Raw genomic sequence first — 9,098 nt, forward strand, 5'->3', positions numbered from 1 at the left:
ATTAATCACCTGATGGGATTAACTGAGTGGTAATTGAAGGCAGGAAGGGTATGGCTGGAGGAGGTGGGGCATCTGGGGCATGGCTTTGAGGTATGTGTTTGTATTTGGCAGGTGGAGATCTCTCTCTTTCTGCTTCCTGGTCATCCATCATGTAAGCCACTTCCCCTGGTGACATTCTTCCACCATGATGTTCTGGTTTACCTTGAGCCCCAAGGAATGGAGTCAGCTGTCTGTGGACTAAGACCTCTGAAACTATGAGCCTCAGTATAAACGTTTCCTCCTCTTACACTCTTCTTGTCAGGTCTTTTAGTCACAGCAGTGAAAAAACTGACTAAAACAATCATTTCAAAACATTGTGAAATTTTTGCAGCTCTGATATTGTATCATCCTTGGGTTTAGCAATGGTGGTGTATTTTGAAAATTAGAGATATGTGGAAGGGAAGAGAAATATGGAGAGTTCTAATTCAGTGGGATTTGTATTTTAGGGCATTTCTAGTCCAAAGAAAAGAATCCTTCTTTCTTCCTTATTGTTTATTTAGTCTTAATTGTATATTTCTCCTTTGAAGAAAAATAATCTCTTTGAAGAAAAACTTTGTTTTATAAAAATGAATTCATTTGTACTTTCTTAGAATTGAAATAGTTTTTCTTAAATATAGTCAATAGTACTGACCAATCCAGAGTTATTTTCTTGAATTAATAGAAGATCTAGAAAATTTTGGTTGAAGTTCAAAGTTGAAGATGATAGTGGGGGGAGTGGTAAGCTCAAATCTTAACTGGCAATACCGGCCAGGAAAGAGGGTTGTAGCACAGGTAGGTGTTGTAAGGTGGATGGTGGGATTCTGAAACTATATCACCAGAAAGTGCATATGCTTCATGTGGAATTCATTAATTCTGTCATCCTTTTACAACTATTTATGGAGACTGTTCTGTGTGCTGGCATTCCCACAGTTGTGAACAAAACAAATGACTTCTTATGGATCCTTCTTTAAATGCCCATATATATATATACAATATAGCAAAATGGGCAATAAAATGACAAACAAGGTTCTTTTCCCCTAAGTAATCAGTGTGTTTCATAATTGTGAGGCAAAATGCCATTGAAGCCATCTTCTAGATGTGTTGTGGTGTTTTTTTTTTTCTTTTTAATTGCTCAAATTGATTGGTGTGCAACTGGTTGATACTCTGGAATGAGTCAAAATGGTGAGCAGGGAGGATACATCTTCAACAGATATCACTAACTGATGGGAAATATAATAAGTGGTATAATTCAAACAATTTTTGATTGCCTGAGATTTTAAGGAACAATAATCCATTTTTATTTCACTTCATGTTGCTTTAAAAAAATCTTTAAAACCTGCTTCAATCCTTTCTTGTGTTCAGTAAAGAAAATATTGCGGATCTTCTTTCTATCAGCTCCAACAACAAAGACTGATTCATTTCGTACCCTGTACAATGTTGTTGATACAAAAGAAAAAAAAATGAGTAAGACATAGTCCCCATCCTTAAGGAGCTTACAAGATTGAGGATTTGAAGTATTACATGAATCTGCTTCTGCAAATCATTTTTTCTTGCAGGGTTCTGTAGATGTATGTGTAGGATATAGAGAAAGTTGAGCTATGAATATGTACAACCCAGTATAAATCCAGGGAGACAATTGCTAATAAATATCTGCTATAGACATATCTGCTAGTATCATTTGCCATTTCTAATCAAGTGTGGGTAAAAATGAGACTCAGAGACATGAAGGCTCTGAAAACCCCGGATTTGCTTATGTTAGTGTTTTCCAAATTTTATTCAATGGAATGATGTTAAAAGTTATAGGGAAGGAGGAGGGAAGAAGAAGATAGATGGAGTTTCCCTGGTCAAATGAGTTTCAAACATCTAGCTAAAGGAAATGAGTAGGTTTTGCTTATGAGTGCTTCCCCCTAAACTTTTACTTTGCTGATGTGCATTGTGAATCTCCAACCTGGGATATAGCAGTAGCAGTAGTTCCCAAACTTAGCATCATAATTATAAAGTGCTGGGCTCTACAGACTCACTGAATCAAAACTCTGTCAATTGGGAATGGGAGATTTTCATTTAAAACACATTTGGGAGATTACTCTTAGGCAGCCTTAGTTACATTTAGACAGAGTTAATCTGTTGCAACACTGGTCCCAGGTACCATTGACATGCAGCAAGCAGCCCTCCCCAACGTATTTCACAGCAGAGTTCCTTTTATCCAAGAAATGCACATTGGCATTTATGGAGCTAACAGTTTGGAAAATGCTGGCTCATACATTCTTACTCAAGACTCAAGAAATGATAGTTAACATGTTTATTGGTTAGGGACTTCACATAGAATTGTTGTGGTTCAGAAAGCACTAAAGATCAAGTCCAGTTTTAGGAACCCTGGTGATTTTCATTTAAATTATGGTACCTTTATTTTTTCTTTTCCAGCTATGAAGGTAGAATGTTGTATGGTGTAAACTTTGCTTTGTTCCTTCACTTTCATAGAGAATAGTGCTTGAAAGTTTTGGATTTCTAAAACCTGAATCCCCATAGATAATAACTTTGTTTAATTAGAGTGAATTTGACAAGGTCTTACATGAAATAGGGAGGTCTTCAAGGGAAAGAGAGAGAAGAATTTTATTTTTAGGTCTGAACTCCAGCTTATTAATATTTTTTGCCCACAGGCATTAAAGTGATAAAATTAGACCCCTCCTCCCCCCAAAAAAATACTGGTCTGGAAAAGAAGATGACTTTTCTGAGGGGGAACAGGTAGAAAAATCTCTCCAGAGGAATTTAGCTGCTTTTCAGAGCAAAGCTATACAGCTGGATTTGGACAGCTCATTCAATCCAGACTTTGCACTCTTGTGTGGATTTGGAGATGCAGTTTTGTCTTAAAAGGAGAGGATAGGGAGCTGAGGATGTGGCTCAAACAGTAGCGCAGCACTCGCCTGAGCACCACATAAAAATAAAATAAAGATGTTGTGTCCACCGAAAACTAAAAAATAAACATTAAAAAAATTTATCTCTTTCTCTCTCTCTCTCAAAAAAAAAAAAAAAAAAAAAAAAGGAGGGGATAGTTTCTAATAGTAACCCAGAAGCAGCCATTAGCCTTAGAGGAAATCTAAACACAACCTTTATTTGGAATATTCGGTGTGATAAACTGCTTTTTTTGAAAACTCATATTTGAGTTTCTGTTTACTTTCTTTGTTCCAAAAATGATTGCTTTTGTCTAGTTGTCATAGCTGAGGCTTAAGGCCAAAAATGCTGAGATTGAAAGTGTGTGGAAGGGCTTTGAAAATTTGTGTATAGTCACTAAAAATCTTAATTGGCAAAATGCAGACTCTGGTTAGATTTAGGCCTTATCTTAACGTCCAGGGATAATGAAGTACCATACTACTGTGTGAATGGTGACCTCTAACCCATTTCATTTGTGTTATAATTGATGTAAAGACACATTGAAGTAAAGAACCATTAATGCTGAAGTTCCTGCAAGCTGGAACTCTTTGTGAGATCCCCCAGAGGCTTTTGCTGAAGACTGACACCAGAAATTTGAGGATGACTCTAGCAGAGATATTCTAGGAACCAGGACCTTTAATCTGATAACATTTAATACCCATTTCAAATATGTTAGGTAAATTATGTCAAGGCCCCAGGGAGATGTCTCTGGAATCTGAACATTCTCCAGAGATTGTTGTTTGACATTTGGAGCAGGTGAGAGTCCTACAGCTTGTGAAGTCATTAAGGTGCAATTATGACAAGCTTGACTTGATCCTTTCAGATTTGCCTGCCAGCCTTGACAGCTCCAAACAGTTGGTGGGGACCTGAAGACACTTCTTCTCCTGTTCCTTATAGCACAAATAGTGAAAATAGCCTGGTCTCTATTCCTAGAGCTGCATGAAAGAAATTCTTGCTAAGCAAAATAGAAGGCCCTTAGCTTGACGCTTACTATTTAGTCAGAAACCTTGACCCTATTATCAATGACTCCCTGGTGTACAGAACAAGTATAATAATTTTTCCTCTCATTTCCTTTTTCCCCCATATGTTTTAATTGAAGGCACACATTTTCTCATTGTCAGGTGACTCCTTAGCTTAGCTCCTGTCTAACATGTGGCTAAAATGGTGTCTGTGCTCTCAGAATGCAAGGCCGTGTCATTTTTTGAGCAGCTTGAAAAAACAGATGAGGGGTCATTCTTTATTTGTCAGGAAGTGTGTGTTTCCTTCATGCGCGCCTAAGCCTTTATTGCCAGTGTCTAGCTCCCAAGCCATAGCCATGTTGACAAAATTAGTTTAAAACAGACCATGATTCTTGAGTAGACAACAGAATGTTGCTGATGAGCAGCACTAATTGCTGGAGTCACAAAGACATGATCACAGACTAGTTGTGTGATTTAGAGTAAGCAAATTAGATTTGAAGCCTCAGTTTTCCAATCTGTTTATTTGTGAAAAGTAGCTAATTAAACTTACCTCATTGTATTGTCTTAGGGGAAATGCAGCAATGCATTCAAAGCCCTTAGCAGTGTCAAGCATATATTAAGGACTTAATACATGGCACTCTGAATGTTTGGAGTCTATTGCACTAACATAAAGTATAGGTATTTCTTGTCTTCTTAGAGATCAAGAGATATTCTGTGACAATCTAAGTGATAGATGATGGCTATGTATATGGAATAGGTTTTCTGAGTTAATGCATCTCTGCTCTCAGGAAATTATGTTATGTTGGTGGCAATGACTACAAACCTAAGAGATTGACACTTGTTGCTTTAGCAAGCTTTAGATGACTATAGGGTTCATATTCTTCAGTCTTTGGGAGTTCTCTTTCTGTTTTGTCTGATTTAGAGAATTATCCCCCTTGGTTATGTATAAAATGTATTTCATCCAGTGACTCCTTTTGTAAGAATATAGAAAATATTTACATTATTTATAAATGCATTTGGCAGCAAATAATGGAAAGCCCAAATAAGGCAGCTTAACTAGAGGTTTATCTTTCTAAGATAAGAAGTAGTCCAGCAGTGGGAGTTTGGGAGCTTTGGTTCTAGTTCTCAGCAATACTAACACTAATGTTTCTGTGATTCTCTTAAGTTTCCTACAAGAGTATTTTGTTTATTAGTTTGCCACATGGTTGCAAAATAGCTGTCCCATTCAATACAAGAAGAAGAAAAGAAGAGAAAAGGACAATGTTACCTGACACCTAAGTATCTGGAAAACAAAACAATTCACAGTGTCTCCTCCCTTATGCACATTTCTGGTCATTTCATCAGCCTAAATTGAACACGTGCTAGCTGCAAAGGAAATCAACCATGATCATCACCGAGGATTCAGAATACTTCCTTTCTAAAGAAATGTAGTGCTATTTAAGCAACACCACAGGAACAAATATTGGGTAGGTGTTTTAGGCAGCTGCTTTTTTTTTTTCCTGCTGTGACCAAAAGACTTAATGGGAACACTTTTAGAGGAGGAAAAGTTTATTTTGGGGCTCATAGTTTCAGAGCTCTCAGTCCATAGATAGCCAATTCTGTTGCTCTGGGCTGGAGGGGAGGCTGGACATCATGGAGGAAGAGTGTGATAGAGGAAAGCAGCTAGGAATATTGCACCAGGAAACAGAGACTACCCCCACCACTGACAAAATATATACTCTAAAGGCATACCCCCAATGACTCAACTCCTCCTGCCATACCTCACCTATTTACAGCAACCATCCAATTGATCACTATCAGGGGAGCAATGCACTGATTAGGTTAAGGCTCTCATAATCTAATTATTTTACCTCTAAGCACATGAGCTTTTGGGGAACACCTCATATCTAAACCGCATCAGTAGACAAAAGCAGTCTTGCACCATATTGCAGTTTAGATTTTGTGCAAATTGCCTTATGAATTAGAGGCATTGAAAACTGGGCAAACAGTTGATCCAAATCCTTCCAACCTGCTCCGTGTGAACTAAACATGTCTAATGTCTGTATTATGTATTAAGTGTCATGGACAATGAAGGAAACATTTTTGAACAAGCCACCTGCTGCCCCGAACCCCACCCTTCACTTTGGGACAGCATCTCTTCCTTTCATTATATCTCACAGGACAGTTGTAGTTAATGTGGATATAATGGATGCAGTGTTGGAGTATATTTGACCATGGCTGGTTCCCCATCAAATGGCATCCAAACAAACAAGCATGAAGCCTGTTGTTTCTGTCTCACCTGCTGAGACATGGAACAACAGCCAGTTGTGGTCTCTTTACATAATCTGCAGGAGCCTTATGCTCCTCTGCCCATCACCAGAAACTGGAGGCTTATTTCCTGTTGGCTCATTTACTATCAAAACTCAGAAATAAAGGCTGATGTTGACTCAATTATTCTCTAGATCAGTGAGTCAAAGTCTAATAATTCTTTGATAATTCTAGGAATGAATGCTTTCCAGAGGCCATGATTCCAGCGTTGTACAAAGTAGCTGTTTTCTTATCCTGATATTACCATTGAGAAGCAAATTTGAAGTTCCCTTTCCACTGTTCAGTCATTATTTAAGGTGAAAAAGGTACAATATAAAGTTTAAGATATTTCTTATTTAGTTGAGATACCAAAAGAAGTATTTATTATTTACAAGATATGGAGTTGCTTTTGCTTATGATGCAACTTCTTGGTAACAATTTATTTCATTCTTTTTTCTAGATGAAAAGAAAAATGAGGCTTCCAATTAAAAAGCATCTAGGCCAAATTATTACTATGTTTTTCTCTCTGCAAAGCCTGGAGTCAGAACCACAGATTCAGGATATTCATGTTTCTTTACAGTTTAAGCAGAGTGAAGAAGTGAATGAATAGAAAGAGGCCATTCTAGGTGAAGACTAGAAGAATGAGGATTTTTTTTTTTCTTAGAGAACTCACATTTTGATGGATCCTAATATTGGGGTAGAGTATTTCATAAAATTCAGAAGGCAGGATTTATGAGTATAGCAACCTATACAACATTTCAAAAACACCTACTAACCTGCATATTTTATCCTAGAACCAAGAAACTCAGTAGACAGTTTTCTTTAATCACTCCCCAAGATTATTATAGGATGAATTACATATCCCTCTCCTGTTGCTCGTAGCCCTTGAGTGATTTGCAGACAACACGGACTCCCCATGTGTTTAGGAAAGGGAGGTGGTAGCACTGACCTTTAAATAGCTGAGAGACATGGGCCCTAGCCACTGGATCTGTCAGCAACTAGCCATTTGGCAGTGACTTTGAGAAACTTGCTTAACCTAAGAGAGTTCTCACCAGTAAAACAAAAAGGTTATTTGTCTCCTTTAACTTCCAAAATGAGTGCGTCGTTTCACATTGGAGTGCACAGTTTCAGGTAATCTGGGAATTCCTGAGCTATTGATCTGGGCTTAATAGTTTTTAAAGATGCACAGAGAAGAGGTAGAAGCTTCCACCCATCCCTGTGCCTACATTTCTCTTCCTCTTTCTCACAAGAGGACAGGGTGGTACCCCGTGGGAGGCTATGATTTTCATAGTTCCTGATCAGCTCTGGATGTTGCTTAGGCCCCAGTTCCTGTCTGGTTCTTGCCCCATTTGGTATTTGGGTGTGTTTCTCCTTCTTTTTTTCCTCTGAGTTCTCAGACATTCCTAGTGCTCTTGACTCCTGTCCCCAAGCCAAACCTGCCCTCCAGCTTCAGAATGCCACTCTTTACTTACCATCCACTTCTCCACTGTCTCAAAATGAAGCCCAATTTAGGGAGTTGGTAGATTACTGGACTAATATGATGGACGTTAGGGTGACACACAATGCTGGACTTTGGCGAGGGTGTTTGCATCTCACCATCTTGTGCCCCTGAAAAAGAGCTTAAATTAGTGGAATATGTGGAAGAGATAAGAATAACAGCTTATAAGACCTTCTCATCCTATGCCAAAGACTTCATGAAATCTGTGATCAGATCTGTTAGCTTGTTTATGGCTTCTGAGCATTGTGTCATCTTTAAAAAGGCTTCTCCCCTGTCAGGATTATAGAAATATTTTGAATTTTTTTTGGAAGATTTCCTTCCTTCTTTGCTTCCTTCCTTCCTTTCTTCTTATTTTACTTTAGTTTGTTTATAGATTTCTGATTCTTTTATGACTCCAGATAGTCTTCTAAATTTACTTTCAAACCCTTATAACTTATTTTAGGAAAGAAAATAAGATATAAAATTTCAACAGAAAACAAGTGAACTTCTAGTAGTCCTGGAAATGGAAAACCACTCAAGGAGAAATCAGTGATCCAAACCACCCATAAGATCCTAGCATCCTCTAGGGCAACTCTGGAATCCTAGAAGCTGTAAACTAGAGCAAGCCCCCTTCTCATATTTATCAAGGATGTTTCAGGACCAGTATGCCAGGGTTTAGGGCTTGGGAGAGGTAATGCGCCAGTCCTTTGAATTGGTTCCCCAGTCAGTAGTGTGAGGGAATAGGCTTAACAAGGGCGTACTTACGACATCAAACATGGTGAAAAAGCACAAAAGTGTGCAACCTTAGAACTTTTTTTTCCCTCCTTATAATCACTAATATCATTTGAGGCCCCACCCTAATAGTTTTGTCTAACTAATTATTTCCCAAAGGTGCCACCTCCAAATACCACTAACATGTGAATTTGGAGACTAAGTTCCCACCTTCCTTAAAAGTAAGTATCTTGAAATGAAGGGAAAGGTTTAGTGGAATGTGCTAAAGACCCACAGTTACCCATATTTGAGGATTTATGTTTCATTTAATCACCATCAATAAGGGGATGCTTGTGTTTGTGATGCAGAATGGGGATCCAACAAAATTCATGAAAAAATGTATTTAGATAATATGATCATCCTAATATCATGGGGAACATACATACAGAATCAGCCGGGAGGAATTTTTATTGAGGTAAATGAAGTCAAGAAATAATGCGTAGAGGGAAGTGTTGCGGAATGGTATTAGCCAAATTATATTGTTATATTGTTTGCTTGAATGAATATGTAAAAATAAAGTTCATCATTGTGTATAACTATAATGCACCAATAAAAATGTAGAAAAAAAAAAGAAAAAGAAATGGACAGAGAAGGAATTCATCTTTGTCAAATCTTTCTTGGAAAAACAACAAATAGGTCTTAGGTTACAAGGATGGTGG

The sequence above is a fragment of the Urocitellus parryii genome, chromosome 4, assembly GCF_045843805.1.
Source record: "Urocitellus parryii isolate mUroPar1 chromosome 4, mUroPar1.hap1, whole genome shotgun sequence".
Classification (NCBI taxonomy): Eukaryota; Metazoa; Chordata; class Mammalia; order Rodentia; family Sciuridae; genus Urocitellus; species Urocitellus parryii.